Source organism: Coregonus clupeaformis, chromosome 7, assembly GCF_020615455.1.
Source record: "Coregonus clupeaformis isolate EN_2021a chromosome 7, ASM2061545v1, whole genome shotgun sequence".
In the NCBI taxonomy this organism is placed as follows: Eukaryota; Metazoa; Chordata; class Actinopteri; order Salmoniformes; family Salmonidae; genus Coregonus; species Coregonus clupeaformis.
The window spans coordinates 58,961,365-58,978,041 of record NC_059198.1 but is presented as its reverse complement, the minus strand read 5'-3'; positions in this window follow the sequence as shown (position 1 = coordinate 58,978,041).

Here is a 16,677-nt window from a genome sequence, read left to right as displayed (position 1 = left end):
ATCAGATCAGCTCTGAAAAAGAGCTGACATGAAAAGATTGATATGATTGGACAAAAGACCAATTAGTGGAAAAAATATCAGAACTGGGCTGCCTGTCTAAACACAGCAAGGACAAGTGAATATAAGTCAGTTCTTGTGTTGGTAGCAGTTTGTATGAATTTGAGTGGTTACAGTGAGGGAAAAAAGTATTTGATCCCCTGCTGATTTTGTAAGTTTGCCCACTGACAAAGACATGATCAGTCTATAATTTTAATGGTAGGTTTATTTGAACAGTGAGAGACAGAATAACAACAAAAAAATCCAGAAAAACACGTCAAAAATGTTATAAATTGATTTGCATTTTAATGAGGGAAATAAGTATTTGACCCCTCTGCAAAACATGACTTAGTACTTGGTGGCAAAACCCTTGTTGGCAATCACAGAGGTCAGACGTTTCTTGTAGTTGGCCACCAGGTTTGCACACATCTCAGGAGGGATTTTGTCCCACTCCTCTTTGCAGATCTTCTCCAAGTCATTAAGGTTTCGAGCCTGACGTTTGGCAACTCGAACCTTCAGCTCCCTCCACAGATTTTCTATGGGATTAAGGTCTGGAGACTGGCTAGGCCACTCCAGGACCTTAATGTGCTTCTTCTTGAGCCACTCCTTTGTTGCCTTGGCCGTGTGTTTTGGGTCATTGTCATGCTGGAATACCCATCCACGACCCATTTTCAATGCCCTGGCTGAGGGAAGGAGGTTCTCACCCAAGATTTGACGGTACATGGCCCCGTCCATCGTCCCTTTGATGCGGTAAAGTTGTCCTGTCCCCTTAGCAGAAAAACACCCCCAAAGCATAATGTTTCCACCTCCATGTTTTACGGTGGGGTTGGTGTTCTTGGGGTATTAGGCAGCATTCCTCCTCCTCCAAACACGGCGAGTTGAGTTGATGCCAAAGAGCTCGATTTTGGTCTCATCTGACCACAACACTTTCACCCAGTTCTCCTCTGAATCATTCAGATGTTCATTGGCAAACTTCAGATGGGCATGTACAGTGGGGAAAAAAAGTATTTAGTCAGCCACCAATTGTGCAAGTTCTCCCACTTAAAAAGATGAGAGGCCTGTAATTTTCATCATAGGTACACGTCAACTATGACAGACAAATTGAGTAAAGAATATCCAGAAAATCACATTGTAGGATTTTTAATGAATTTATTTACAAATTATGGTGGAAAATAAGTATTTGGTCACCTACAAACAAGCAAGATTTCAGGCTCTCACAGACCTGTAACTTCTTCTTTAAGAGGCTCCTCTGTCCTCCACTCGTTACCTGTATTAATGGCACCTGTTTGAACTTGTTATCAGTATAAAAGACACCTGTCCACAACCTCAAACAGTCACACTCCAAACTCCACTATGGCCAAGACCAAAGAGCTGTCAAAGGACACCAGAAACAAAATTGTAGACCTGCACCAGGCTGGGAAGACTGAATCTGCAATAGGTAAGCAGCTTGGTTTGAATAAATCAACTGTGGGAGCAATTATTAGGAAATGGAAGACATACAAAACCACTGATAATCTCCCTCGATCTGGGGCTCCACGCAAGATCTCACCCCCGTGGGGTCAAAATGATCACAAGAACGGTGAGCAAAAATCCCAGAACCACACGGGGGACCTAGTGAATGACCTGCAGAGAGCTGGGACCAAAGTAACAAAGCCTACCATCAGTAACACACTACGCCGCCAGGGACTCAAATCCTGCAGTGCCAGACGTGTCCCCCTGCTTAAGCCAGTACATGTCCAGGCCCGTCTGAAGTTTGCTAGTGTACATTTGCATGATCCAGAAGAGGATTGGGAGAATGTCATATGGTCAGATGAAACCAAAATAGAACTTTTTGTTAAAAACTCAACTCGTCGTGTTTGGAGGACAAAGAATGCTGAGTTGCATCCAAAGAACACCATACCTACTGTGAAGCATGGGGGTGGAAACATCATGCTTTGGGGCTGTTTTTCTGCAAAGGGACCAGGACGACTGATCCGTGTAAAGGAAAGAATTAATGGGGCTATGTATCGTGAGATTTTGAGTGAAAACCTCCTTCCATCAGCAAGGGCATTGAAGATGAAACGTGGCTGGGTCTTTCAGCATGACAATGATCCCAAACACACCGCCCGGGAAAAGAAGGAGTGGCTTCGTAAGAAGCATTTCAAGGTCCTGGAGTGGCCTAGCCAGTCTCCAGATCTCAACCCCATAGAAAATCTTTGGAGGGAGTTGAAAGTCCATGTTGCCCAGCGACGGCCCCAAAAACATCACTGCTCTAGAGGAGATCTGCATGGAGGAATCGGCAAAATACCAGCAACAGTGTGTGAAAACCTTGTGAAGACTTACAGAAAACGTTTGACCTGTGTCCCTTGCCAACAAAGGGTATATAACAAAGTATTGAGAAACTTTTGTTATTGACCAAATACTTATTTTCCACCATAATTTGCAAATAAATTCATAAAAAATCTTACAATGTGATTTTCTCGATTTTTTTCCCCTCATTTTGTCTGTCATAGTTAGACGTGTACCTATGATGAAAATTACAGGCCTCTCTCATCTTTTTAAGTGGGAGAACTTGCACAATTGGTGGCTGACTAAATACTTTTTTTCCCCCACTGTATATGTGCTTTCTTGAGCAGGGGGACCTTGTGGGCGCTGCAGGATTTCAGTCCTTCACGGCTTAGTGTGTTACCAATTGTTTTCTTGGTGACTATGGTCCCAGCTGCCTTGAGATCATTGACAAGATCCTCCCGTGTAGTTCTGGGCTGATTCCTCACCGTTCTCATGATCATTGCAACTCCACAAGGTGAGACCTTGCATGGAGCCCCAGGCCGAGTGAGATTGACAGTTATTTTGTGTTTCTTCCATTTGCGAATAATCGCACCAACTGTTGTCACCTTCTCACCAAGCTGCTTGGCGATGGTCTTGTAGCCCATTCCAGCCTTGTGTAGGTCTACAATCTTGTCCCTGACATCCTTGGAGAGCTCTTTGGTCTTGGCCATGGTGGAGAGTTTGGAATCTGATTGATTGATTGCTTCTGTGGACACGTGTCTTTTATACAGGTAACAAACTGAGATTAGGAGCACTCCCTTTAAGAGTGTGCTCCTAATCTCAGCTCGTTACCTGTATAAAAGAAACCTGGGAGCCAGAAATCTTTCTGATTGAGAGGGGGTCAAAAACTTATTTCCCTCATTAAAATGCAAATCAATTCATAACATTTTTGACATGCGTTCTTCTGGATATTTTTGTTGTTATTCTGTCTCTCACTGTTCAAATAAACCTACCATTAAAATTATAGACTGATCATTTCTTTGTCAGTGGGCAAACGTACAAAATCAGCAGGGGATCAAATACTATTTTCCCTCACTGTAGTTCCGTAACACTAATGCGGTATGATGCACAGAGCTTTTGAATTTTTTCCCCAATATATGTTTGAACGAAAGGTTGGTAGTCATCTACCCGCTTGCGATCCACTAGCCAAAACCACAGCTGCCTGTTGTCAGGTCCGCCTTTTGTTTCAAGTAACATGTCAACACCTTCCAGACTAATGGACAGGGAGAAGTTATGATCAGAAACAGCGCTTGGTTCCCACCGTCCGGCCCGGTCGCCTGTTCCATTGGGAAATGGCGATGCTGTCGTGCAAGTACTCCCCTTCTCTCTACAGTGGACTTTAGCTTCCAAGAAGATCAGGTTCCCTATGCTCTCCAGCTGGTTCACCACAGGATAGGGGGAGGAAAGAAGACGAAACCCAGGCTTTAGACGGGAAGGGAGGGTGGGATGGCGGGCAAAACACATCACATCCGCAGGGGGCATCGAGAGTGTGACACAGACCTGGTAATCTGGTAACATCTTACCTGCAAGTGAACCCTGGCCCTATGGGGACCTACAGGGAGAGCCACTGATTTATGTTTAAGTGTCTCAGCTTTCTCTCAACACACAGACTTCTGCAGCTCACAGGGTCTCCAAGGTGATAGTGTGGGTCTGGATTGGATCTTCTCCTAGGGACTAAGCCAGGGGATAGTGGAGGTACTGTAGTATAAGGGAGAGTGAGAGATGAGTGTACTCTAGGTTCTCTGAAGGTCTTCAGCCGGATCACTGTCACACTCAAGAGATAAACAAATAGTTTAGATAGAGTTACTGTAAAAGGGAGAGATGGAAAAAGAGAATGAGAGCGCAAGAGACTCTTTCCAGTCCCTACTGTCAACATTCCACTACCTCATCTTCATGGGAAAGAAAAAGCCATGATCTTTTATTCCTGGTTTCAAGTGTGCAGTGGAAATCAGCTGGCTTCCTCTAATACTAACCATGCTCGTGTTTTTGTGTATGCAGTCACAGACATCGTAAAACATTGAGTTTTATAAATTTGGATCATAAAACCGGCGTCACAAGTCATCAGCGGTTGCATCCTGTTCATACTTTAACTCTTCATAAAAACATAGGAGAAAGTGTCACTTGATATGCCTGACCAATGATGTTGTGAAGTTTTGTGTTTTCTCTACCTGAAATGTTTAATATCAACCTATCAGTAATTTGATGATCACAATGTCCCAATAACTGTATGTTTCATAATGGACGAGGCAGATTTCATGAGTTGACTAGATACTATAGCTTGGAATAATTATCTACATTGAATGATCAGGGAAATGGGTAGGGTAACTTGGGAGAAAAAGCCACCCCTTAAGATACATGTTTATTTTAAAAAGCAAAGTTAGGTAAGATATAGATATGTGCATAATGTCTATCCTTAGGCAAACACATTTTGAAGGGAAATAATTGGGCAGATTTTTGTTGTTATTATTCAATAAAAACAAAAACTTAAGAAAGGGGGCGTTTTGCCCCAATATCTGGGCAAAATGCCCCCTGAAGATGAGTGTGTTAAAATTCCATTTTATTTTGTACTTTTTTTGTAATTGACTCCTAAAAGCTAAAGTCTAGGTATCTTATCTTAATTAAATAAATCAAATATCAGAACAAAATGACATTGCACATCTCACTATTAATATCCTCACTATATTGAGGTTTTGATGTATGTCAATAGTACTTTTTTTATTTAATTTTTGCCCTTCCTGTCCAAATCATCCTAAAGTATCTCAAGATTGATTGTGTAACTTAAAGAAGTTACTTATAGAAGATTTGGACATGATTTGGAAAATGCTAATATACAGTGCATAAAGTATTCAGACCACTTCACTTTTTTCCACATTTTGTTATGTTACAGCCTTATTCTAAAATGGATGAAATTGTTTTTTTTTCCTCATTAGTCTACACACAATACCCCATAATGACAAAGCAAAAACAGGTGTTTTTAAAAACGGAAATATCACATTTACATAAGTATTCAGACCCTTTACTCAGTACTTTGTAAAATAACATTTGGCAGAGATTACAGCTACGAGTCTTCTTGGGTATGATGCTACAAGCTTGGCACACCTGTATTTGCGGAGTTTCTCCCATTCTTCTCTGCAGATGCTCTCAAGCTCTGTCAGGTTGGATGGGGAGCGTCGCTGCACAGCTATCTTCAGGTATCTCCAGAGATGTTCGATCGGGTTCAAGTCTGGGCTCTGGCTGGGCCACTCAAGGACATTCAGAGACTTGTCCCGAAGCCACTCCTGTGTTGTCTTGGCTGTGTGCTTAGGGTCATTGTCCTGTTGGAAGGTGAACCTTCTCCACAGTCTGAGGTCCTGAGCTCTCTGGAACAGGTTTTCATCAAGGATCTCTCTGTACTTTGCTCCGTTCATCTTTCCCTTGATCCTGACTAGTCTCCCAGTCCCTGCTGCTGAAAAACATCCCTACAGCATGATGCTGCCACCACCATGCTTCACCGTAGGGATGGTGCCAGGTTTTCTCCAGACGTGACGCTTGGCATTCAGGCCAAAGAGTTCAATCTTGGATTCATCAGACCAGAGAATCTTGTTTCTCGTGGTATGAGAGTCTTTAGGTGCCTTTTGGCAAACTTCAAGCGGGCTGTCATGTGCCTTTCACTGAGGAGTGGCTTCCGTCTGGCCGCTCTACCATAAAGGCCTGATTGGTGGAGTGCTGCAGAGATAGTTGCCCTTCTGGAAGGTTCTCCCATCTCCACAGAGGAACTCTAGAGCTCTGTCAGAGTGACCATCGGGTTCTTGGTCACCTCCCTGACCAAGGCCCTTCTCCCCCGATTGGGCCGTTTGGCCGGAGTCTTGGTGGTTCCAAACTTCATCCATTTAAGAATGATGGAGGGCACTGTGTTCTTGGGGACCTTCAATGCTGCAGAATTTTTTGGTACACTTCCCCAGATCTGTGCCTCGACACAATCCTGTCTCGGAGCTCTACGGACAATTCCTTCGACCTCATGGCTTGGTTTTTGCTCTGACATGCACTGTCAACTGTGGGACCTTATATAGGCAGGTGTGTGCCTTTCCAAATCATGTCCAATCCATAGATTTTACCACAGGTGGACTCCAATCAAGTTGTAGAAACATCTCAAGGATGATCAATAGAAACAGGATGCACCTGAGCTCAATTTCAAGTCTCATAGCAAAGGGTCTGAATACTTATGTAAATAAGGTATTTCTGTTTTTTATTTTTTTATAGATTTGCAAAAATTTATACAAACCTGTTTTCGCTTAGTCATTATGGCGTATTGTGTGTAGATGGATGAGGGGAAAAAATATATTTAATCAATTTTAGAATAAGGCTGTAACGTAACAAAATGTGGAAAAGGTCAAGGGGTCTGAATACTTTCCGAATGCACTGTATATGCCAATTATTTGATGGTCCGACCGCATTCTGTCCCCTATCAACAATGTTTTAACTTTTGGTGCCAGCGAGAATGACAGAAAGTAATCAAGACGACTTGCTTGATCGAGCCTCCTCCATGTATATCTTAATACTTTCCGAATGCACTGTAGGTACCATTGACTTGCATTGATTACCCTGGGGGCATTTTGCCCCCACTGGATTTTGCCCCAAACATACTCAATTTAAATTGTACTACTTCATTAAAAACTCTTACCAAGTGGATTATTTAAGCAATAAGGCATGAGGTGGGGGTAAAATATGGCTAATATACCATGGCTAAGGGCTGTTCTTTCGCACTACGCAATGCAGAGTGCCTGGATACTATTATAAACTATTATAAACTGGTTACCAATGTAATTAGAACAGTAAAAATGATTTGTTTTGTCATACCCATGGTATACGGTCTGATATACCATGACTTTCAGCCAATCAGCATCCAGGAGCCAAACTGTAACTGGTTTATAATTATCTTTAGGCTCCCCTACTTGTATATATATATATGTTTTTTAAAAAGTGTATAGATCTAAAATGTCATAAAATTGACGCAAACCAGAATATCATATTATAGACTGAACAAAAATATAAATGCAACATGCAACAATTTCAAAGATCTTAGACATAGAGTTCATATAAGGAAATCAGTCAATTGAAATAAATAAATTAGGCCCTAATCTATGGATTTCACATGACTGGGAATACAGATATGCATCTGTTGGTAGGGACGTGGATCAGAAAACGAAAGCGAAGTTGCTGGATATTGGAGGGAACTCGAACACGCTGTCCAAACATGCTCAATGGATGGCTGGTGAGTATGCAGGCCATGGAAGAACTGGGACATTTTCAGCTTCCAGGAATTGTGTACAGATGGGGCCAACATTATCATGCTGAAACATGAGGTGATGGAGGTGGATGAATGGCACGACAATGGGCCTCAGGATCTCGTCATGGTATCTCTGTGCATTCAAATTGCCATCAATAAAATGCAGTTGTGTTCGTTGTCCGTAGCTTATGCCTGGCCATACCATAACCCCACCGCCACCATGGGGCACACTGTTCACAACATTGACATCAGCCAACCGCTCACCCACACGACGCCATACACGCCGTTTGCCATCTGCCCGGTACAGTTGAAACCGTGATTCATCCGTGAAGAGCACACTACTCCAGCGTGCCAGTGGCCATCGAAGGTGACCATTATTCTCTAAAACAACATTGGAGGCGGCTTATGGTAGAGAAATGAACATTCAATTATCTGGCAACAGCTCTGGCATGCCAATTACACACTCCCTCAAAACTTGAGACATATGTGGCATTGTGTTGTGTGACAAAACTGCACATTTTAGAGTGGCCTTTTATTGTCCCCAGCAGAAGGTGCACCTGTGTAATGATCATGCTGTTTAATCAGATTATTGATATTTCACACCTGTCAGGTGGGCGGATTATCTTGGCAAAGGAGAAATGCTCACTAACAGGGATGTAAATCAATTTGAGTACAGAATTTGAGAGAAATACGCTTTATGTATGGAAAATATTTTATTTCAGCTCATGAAACATGTTGCGTTTATATTTTTGACTACCGGTCAAAAGTTTTAGAACACCTACTCATTCAAGGGTTTTTCTTAATTTTTTTACTATTTTCTACATTGTAGAATAATAGTGAAGACATCAAAACTATGAAATAACACATATGGAATCATGTAGTAACCAAAAAAGTGTTAAACAAATCAAAATATAATTTATATTTGAGATTTTCAAATAGCCACCCTTTGCCTTGATGACAGCTTTGCACACTCTTGGCATTCTCTCAACCAGCTTCACATGGAATGATTTTCCAACAGTATTGAAGGAGTTCCCCCATATGCTGAGCACTTGTTGGCTGCTTTTCCTTCACTCTGCGCTCCGACTCATTCCAAACCATCTCAATTTGGTTGAGGTCGGGGGATTGTGGAGGCCAGGTCATCTGATGCAGCACTCTATCACTCTCCATCTTGGTAAAATAGCACTTACACAGCCTGGAGGTGTGTTGGGTCATTGTCCTGTTGAAAAAACAAATGATAGTCCCACTAAGCCCAAACCAGATGGGATGGCATATCGCTGCAGAATGCTGTGATAGCCATGCTGGTTAAGTGTGCCTTGAATTCTAAATAATCACAGACAGTGTCACCAGCAAAGCACCCCCAAACCATAACACCTCCTCCTCCATGCTTCACGGTGGGAACCACACATGCGGAGATCATTCGTTCAGCTTCTCTGTGTCTCACAAAGACACGGCGGTTGGAACCAAAAATCTCCAATTTGGACTCCAGACCAAAGGACACATTGCTCATGTGTCTTGGCCCAAGCAAGTCTCTTCTTCTCATTGGTGTCTTTTAGTAGTGGTTTCTTTGCAGCAATTCGACCATGAAGGCCTGATTCACACAGTCCCCTCTGAACAGTTGATGTTGAGATGTGTCTGTTACTTGAACTCTGTGAAGCATTTATTTGGGCTGCAATTTCTGAGGCTGGTAACTCTAATTAACTTATCCTCTGCAGCAGAGGTAACTCTGGGTCTTCCATTCCTGTGGTGGTCCTCATGAGAGCTAGTTTCATCATAGCGCTTGATGGTTGTTGCGACTGCACTTGAAGAAACTTTCAAAGTTCTTGAAATGTTCCGTATTGACTGACCTTCATGTCTTAAAGTAATGATGGACTGTCATTTCTCTTTGCTTATTTGAGCTGTTCTTGCCATAATATGGACTTGGTCTTTTACCAAATAGGGCTATCTTCTGTATACCCCCCTACCTTGTCACAACACAACTGATTGGCTCAAACGCATTAAGAAGGAAAGATATTCCACAAATGAACTTTTAACAAGGCACACTGTTAATTGAAATGCATTCCAGGTGACTACCTCATGAAGCTGGTTGAGAGAATGCCAAGAGTGTGCAAAGCTGTCATCAAGGCAAAGGGTGGCTTTTTGAAGAATCTCAAATGTAAAATATATATTGATTTGTTTAACACATTTTTCGTTACTACATGATTCCATATGTGTTATTTCATAGTTTTGATGTCTTCACTATTATTCTACAATGTAGAAAATTGTAATACAATTAAGAAAAACCCTTGAATGAGTAGGTGTTCTAAATTTTTTGACTGTTAGTGTATATTGCTTTGTTGGAGTGATTTAAAAAGTTGAGATGAGGCAGATTTTTTGTTGAGCAAGACTAGTGGCATTCAGGGAAAAGTGTTGGAAAAAAATGTTGCCGACATTAAGTGATTTCTGTGAGAATTACAGGAGGAGGGGCATTTAACCCTAGGGACATTTAACCCCAAGCCATCCTAATGCTATTGGATTGGGAAGAGACCGAAGCGTGAATAGGAAAATGTATGGCTAGTCTCTCATTTGGAACAAATTTAACACAGTGTAAATTGCTGTGGGAGAGCAATAAAACCAGTGAGCTGTGACAAATTATTCTTAGCGATAAAGTAAAGAGTTCCAGACTAACAAGCTGCTTTGCCAAAGTTTGCCAATCTTTTGTTTAGACAGCAGCACAAATGGGGAAAATCTGAATCATGAAATACGCACCAAATCCAAAACACACACAGCTCAGTTACTACTAGGTGCCTCTTTGCAGTTTCAAGCTTCCACACCTTGTCATTGGTGGGCTTAGTACCACTGTTGTCATCGTTCTGTGGTGTGGAATGGCTGTGCCAGGCTTTGTTGCAATGCTTATTATCACTTATACAACGGGTGGGTCTAATCCTGAATGCTGATTGGTTAAAACCGCGTTCATCATAGAGTTGCCACCAGCTAAATCTATTATGTTAAAATGCCTATTTATTCTGTTCCATCTGACTGCGCAATCCACTGTCTCATCAGCCTAGCCAGGCAATTTATAAACTTGATCTCCACAATAAAAAGCATCTAGACATTATCTCACATTTCTTTTAAACTAACATTTAGTTTTCAACAGTGGAGATTTGTATAAACCTTGCTGTCAGTCTCTAAGACATTTGCAACATTCTTTCAATATTCAAATTTGATCTCCTGCTGTCCCATAGTAATGAATGTGTCGGGAGTCGAGACAAAACAATCAAAATCATGAATCAGCTGGCATCATTTTTATGGATATATACAAAAAAATGTCAATTGAAAAAAGGTCAAACGAAACGCAGCTCATTTGCAGTCTTTCCAGCTTCAGTTTGAAGTGATTGTATTACTATAGCTGTGTTGTTGGCTAGCTCCTCTGAACAACAGTGTCCTGACGAGTGACCACATTTTCTATGCCAGGCGAAATCGAACCTCATTAGCTCATTGTTATGGATGTATCCAAATAAATGTCCCTAGAAAACAGCTAAAACAAATGCAAATGCAGCTACTTTGCTGTCATTCTGGCTGCACTTTTCGACGTGACTGTAAATTAGCCGTAGTTGGCTAGCTAGCAAGCAAGGGATAAGAACGTTGCCAGCCAGTATGGCAATGGAACATTTAGAACGAACGACTGGGTCGCGTCCATAGATACAGAACAAAAGACTGAATGACTGGGTAGGGTCTCTAGCAACCCTATATTTGTGTCGGGACTATATCTTGTGGAAGGATGAAATAGTATGAATCAATTAGTCAAAATAACATTTTTTAATCATAATCATAATCAGTCAATCATTATTTGAATATGTTGGTAACCGTTGTATACCCTCGAAGCCGGTGTTTGGAGGATATATTGGCACGGGCCTAACAACACCCGTGCCAATATACAGTGGGGAAAAAAGTATTTAGTCAGCCACCAATTGTGCAAGTTCTCCCACTTAAAAAGATGAGAGAGGCCTGTCAATTTCATCATAGGTACACGTCAACTATGACAGACAAATTGAGAGAAAAAAAATCCAGAAAATCACATTGTAGGATTTTTAATGAATTTATTTGCAAATTATGGTGGAAAATAAGTATTTGGTCAATAACAAAAGTTTCTCAATACTTTGTTATATACCCTTTGTTGGCAATGACACAGGTCAAACGTTTTCTGTAAGTCTTCACAAGGTTTTCACACACTGTTGCTGGTATTTTGGCCCATTCCTCCATGCAGATCTCATCTAGAGCAGTGATGTTTTGGGGCTGTCGCTGGGAAACACAGACTTTCAACTCCCTCCAAAGATTTTCTATGGGGTTGAGATCTGGAGACTGGCTAGGCCACTCCAGGACCTTGCAATGCTTCTTACGAAGCCACTCCTTCGTTGCCCGGGCAGTGTGTTTGGGATCATTGTCATGCTGAAAGACCCAGCCACGTTTCATCTTCAATGCCCTTGCTGATGGAAGGAGGTTTTCACTCAAAATCTCACGATACATGGCCCCATTCATTCTTTCCTTTACACGGATCAGTCGTCCTGGTCCCTTTGCAGAAAAACAGCCCCAAAGAATGATGTTTCCACCCCCATGCTTCACAGTAGGTATGGTGTTCTTTGGATGCAACTCAGCATTCTTTGTCCTCCAAACACGACGAGTTGAGTTTTTACCAAAAAGTTATATTTTGGTTTCATCTGACCATATGACATTCTCCCAATCCTCTTCTGGATCATCCAAATGCACTCTAGCAAACTTCAGACGGGCCTGGACATGTACTGGCTTAAGCAGGGGGACACATCTGGCACTGCAGGATTTGAGTCCCTGGCGGCGTAGTGTGTTACTGATGGTAGGCTTTGTTACTTTGGTCCCAGCTCTCTGCAGGTCATTCACTAGGTCCCCCCGTGTGGTTCTGGGATTTTTGCTCACCGTTCTTGTGATCATTTTGACCCCACGGGTTGAGATCTTGCGTGGAGCCCCAGATCGAGGGAGATTATCAGCGGTCTTGTATGTCTTCCATTTCCTAATAATTGCTCCCACAGTTGATTTCTTCAAACCAAGCTGCTTACCTATTGCAGATTCAGTCTTCCCAGCCTGGTGCAGGTCTACAATTTTGTTTCTGGTGTCCTTTGACAGCTCTTTGGTCTTGGCCATAGTGGAGTTTGGAGTGTGACTGTTTGAGGTTGTGGACAGGTGTCTTTTATACTGATAACAAGTTCAAACAGGTGCCATTAATACAGGTAACGAGTGGAGGACAGAGGAGCCTCTTAAAGAAGAAGTTACAGGTCTGTGAGAGGCAGAAATCTTGCTTGTTTGTAGGTGACCAAATACTTATTTTCCACCATAATTTGCAAATAAATTCATAAAAAATCCTACAATGTGATTTTCTGGATTTTCTTTTCTCAATTTGTCTGTCATAGTTGACGTGTACCTATGATGAAAATTACAGGCCTCTCTCATCTTTTTAAGTGGGAGAACTTGCACAATTGGTGGCTGACTAAATACTCCCCCCCCCCACTGTATCCTACAAACACGGGCTTGGAAGTTTCTTGGAAGTTTCTTCACCCCTAGGATTTCTAGACTGGAGATGCGAGCCTGGCGAATTGCACACAGATGTGTGGAAATTGGTCACATACTTTGAGTGTTCTCTACTTTGCAAAAAAGCTGTGAAAGGTCAACTGTTATAATAGTTTGCGGAGACCTGAGGAAAAGCAACGTGGGACTGCTAGGCTACAACCCACATGAAAAAAGACTATAGTATATTATGGTATATAAATACTATAGTATTCACTGTAGTGTTTTTGCAGACTACTGTATTTACTTCAGTGTCTTTGATTTATTAGCTTTGACATAGAAGTGGAAGGTTTCTCCTACAGAATAAATAATAAAAGAGCACAGTTTCCATAACCTGTAGGTAGGAATGGGGTCTGAACAGATAGTTCAGCGCTTCTGCTGTTTTCTATAACCTGTAGAGAACACAATGTATGGTCTATACTTGGCATGTATGTTTCTCACTTATTGGTGGCACAAATTGCGATATGGGGAGGGGAATGGGCAGGGTATATGCAAATGTAATACTGTAGTATTTACTATAGTTAAAAAAGTGTAGTGTTTTTGCGGACTGTAGTGTTTTTGCTGACATTACTGTAGTATTTACTACAGTGTTTTTTTGCGGCTAATACTATAGTGTGTAGTATATTATTCTACAGTATACTACAGTTTACGATATAATTTTATCGTAAGTACTGTAGTATTCCATAGTAAACTGTAGTATTTTTTCATGTGGGAGGGTGGCAAAGTAGTGATAGGAAATGTAACACTGAAAAGCTAGTTCAGTGCAATTATTAATCTTATCACTATTTAAGTTTTCTTAGATAACTAATTTGCCTCACTGTAATTTAAAGGGACATTACACTTTTTGTCCTTTATTTTCAGACCTCACAAGTGATCTTCTGTTGAAATAAATCCATGTACCAGGCCATTTGTTTTGTACATCCAGCTATATAGCACAACCCAAAATGAATGGAAAAGATTAGCACAAAAAAACCTGGAAATAATATGGTGCTTATCTTTTCCACTCATATGGGGTTGCGGTGGATAAAACTACTTTTGAGGTTTGAAAATATCTGAGAAACTTTGATTTTGGAGTGTAATGTCCCACTAACATAGATAAATAACTGCCATGTTCTCGTATCCAGCGAAATTACAATGTTTTGTTGAGAATCTTGAATGCCTCCATCCATCTGGAAGTCATAGAGGAAATGTGTAGCAAGGATTTGATCAACTGCTATCATATGGGCCACCGACTTGATATATGGCTGGTAGGCCCAACTAAACAGTTTCACATGTCTCCGGCAGAGATTCTCCGTTGCGCTTCAGTCATCTGGACAATTTTAGCGATGGGACTATGGAAGGAATTATGTGGGTTAGGCAAAATTCTCTCACTGACTTTATATCTAGTGATGGATTAATGTGTTGACATTCGTCAGTGGCCTTTGGAAACCAGCGCACCGCTGTGGATTGCCTCATATGGACTCATGACCAAAAAGTCAAGAGTTTAAATGTTGGTTAGGATAATGTTACGCTATAAAAAAGGCTGGGTTAAAAACAACCCAATCTGGGTAAATATTGGACAGAACACATGTTGAATTATTTTGACCCAGCCAGTTGGCTCACAAACAATCCATTGCTTTCTTTAAGTTGGGTTGCTGATGCTGGGTTATTGAGCTATGATCAACTGGGTCAGATCAGAAGATTGGAGGTGTATGGACAACACATATTAAGGTTGAGCACTGACAATTTTGTAATTAATAATAAGGCTGGTCCCATGTTTCATGAGATGAAATAAAAGATCCCATAATTTTTTCATATGCACAAGAAGCTAATTTCTCTCAAATTTTGTGCACGGATTTGTTTACATCCCTGTTAGTGAGCATTTCTCCTTTGCCAAGATAATCCATCCACCAGGTGTGGCATATCAAGAAGCTGATTAAACAGCATGATCATTACACATGCGCCCCTGTGCTGGGGATAATAAAAGCAGTTTTGTCACACAACACAATGCCACAGATGTCTCAAGTTTTGAGGGAGCGTGCAATTGGCATGCTGACTGCAGGAATGTCCACCAGAGCTGTTGCCAGAAAATGGAATGTTAATTTCTCTACCATAAGCCCCCTCCAATGTTGTTTTACCTCACAACCACAGACCAAGTGTAACCACGCCACCCCAGGACCTCCACATCCGGCTTCTTCACCTGCAGGATCGTCTGAGACCAGCCAGCCGGACATCTGATGAAACTGAGGAGTATTTCTGTCTGTAATAAAGCCCTTTTGTGGAGGAAAACTCATTCTGATTGGCTGGGCCTGGCTCCCCAGTGGGTGGGCCTATGCCGTCCCAGGCCCACCCATGGCTGCACCCCTGCCCAGTCATGTGAAATCCATGGATTAGGCCTATTGAATTTATTTCATTTGACTGATTTCCTTATATGAACTGTAACTCAGTAAAATCGTTGAAATTGTTGCATGTTGCGTTTATATTTTTGTTCAGTATAAATATTTTGTGAATTGTATCACACTGGGCTGAACTACACTCCAATGTATTTCGTAACAAGATACTTTCGAGAGCTGTAATTTGTATTTTCAAAATACAAAATACTTTTCTACCATTTTTTATAGTGGTTCACAATTTTGTGACCCCCTTTCACTCTGCATTGGTATAAGAAATCTGATGGCACTATGTTGTGATAAGAGTGTCTGCTAAATAAACTAAATATAAATGTATATTGCAAAGCATGCCAAGCATTATTCTTATGAGCTCCGCCCCAAAACAAGGCCAATAATAATACCCAGTGTGCTTTGCAGTTCATTTTGGTATGTTAATTTTCACATATACATTTTGGTCATTTAGCAGACACTCTTATCCAGAGTGACTTACAGTCAGTGCGTTCAACTAAGGAAGATAAACAACAACATATCACAGTCATAGCAAGTAAAGCTTTCTGTAACGGTTACTGAGAATGTTGTTGCTGTTTGGGCCGGCTACTTGCAAATGTATTTCTACATTTCAAAATACAAATATTTTGTAGTTTATTTTGATAAGTTGATCTTTATAGTATTTTGTAATTGTATTTTGTAATTATTTTGAGAGTTTTGCCCATCTCTGGCTACAGTAATGTCTCCCTTTCCTTGTGGTATAAAGCTGGGAAATGTTTGCTCTGTCCAATCAACAAAATTCAGGACAGTAAAATGGTTCCTCATCAAGTAACAGAGTCAAAATTCATCAAGAGGATGGGGAGACGAAATCCTCCTGATGCGCAAAGCAAGTTGTTTGTTTGATCTTATTCATAATCTGGCCCTGCGAATGAAATGAAATGCTTAGTGAGATGAAGTCTCCAGTCACTTCATTAATCCTCATGGTTCTTAATTAATTTTCTGAGAGAGCAGCCGAGTTCAACTAAACGTATACTACAATATAAATTAAATTATATATCAATTCTATCGTATCTTCGCAAATCCTTCAAGACGTTTTTGTAATGTTATCAGTAACTTACTGTACTAATCAACAGTATGATA